Genomic DNA, 770 nt, shown 5'->3' with positions numbered 1-770 from the left:
TAGAAGTTTGAAACTTTCAGTCCCAACCCCCTGGAAAGGAGGGGTTGGAGGTAGAAAATATTGCCAATGGCCAATGATTTAGTCAACCATGCCTAAGTCATAAAGACTTCATAAAATTCCAAAAGGACAGGGTTTGGAGATCTTCTAGGTTAGTGAACACATGGAAGTGCTGGGAGAGTGGCATTCTAGGAGAGGGCAGGAAAGCCCTGTGCCCTTTTCACATTCCTTGCCCTATGCATGTCTTCCATCTGGCTCTTCCTGACATATCTTTTTATGATAAACCAGTAATCCAGTAAGTAAAATGTTTTTCTTAGTTCCGTGAGTTGCTCTAGCAAATTAACTGAATGCAAGAAGGGGGTCATTGGAACCTTCACTCTATAGCTGATTGGTTGAAAGCACAGGTAATAACATGGAATTGCCATTGGCATCTGAAGGGGGGTACAGTCTTGTAGGACTGAGTCCTTCATCTGTGGGATCTAATGCTGTTTCCAGGTAGATAGTTTCAGAATTGAATTGTAGGACACCTAGCTGGTGTTCAAGAATTGCTTGGTAGTGTGGGAGAAACATACATATCTTGAAATTGGGTGCAGAATCCTAACCATAAAGTGAGAAAGATCCCTCTACAAGAGCATTTCCCAAAATGTGTTGTGTATGCTATTTCCTTACACTGCTTCTGGGAATAAGTAAAATAAAAAATAAAAAGGAGTCCAGGTGGAACCAATTTTGGAGAATGTTAGGTACTCTGAATCCTCTCTAAGAGTCAATATGAA

This window comes from Aethalodelphis obliquidens, unplaced genomic scaffold, assembly GCF_003676395.1.
Source record: "Aethalodelphis obliquidens isolate GAN/ISIS:26980383/991018 unplaced genomic scaffold, ASM367639v1 scaffold21, whole genome shotgun sequence".
Taxonomy (NCBI): Eukaryota; Metazoa; Chordata; class Mammalia; order Artiodactyla; family Delphinidae; genus Aethalodelphis; species Aethalodelphis obliquidens.
Note: the sequence above shows the minus strand (reverse complement) of the source record.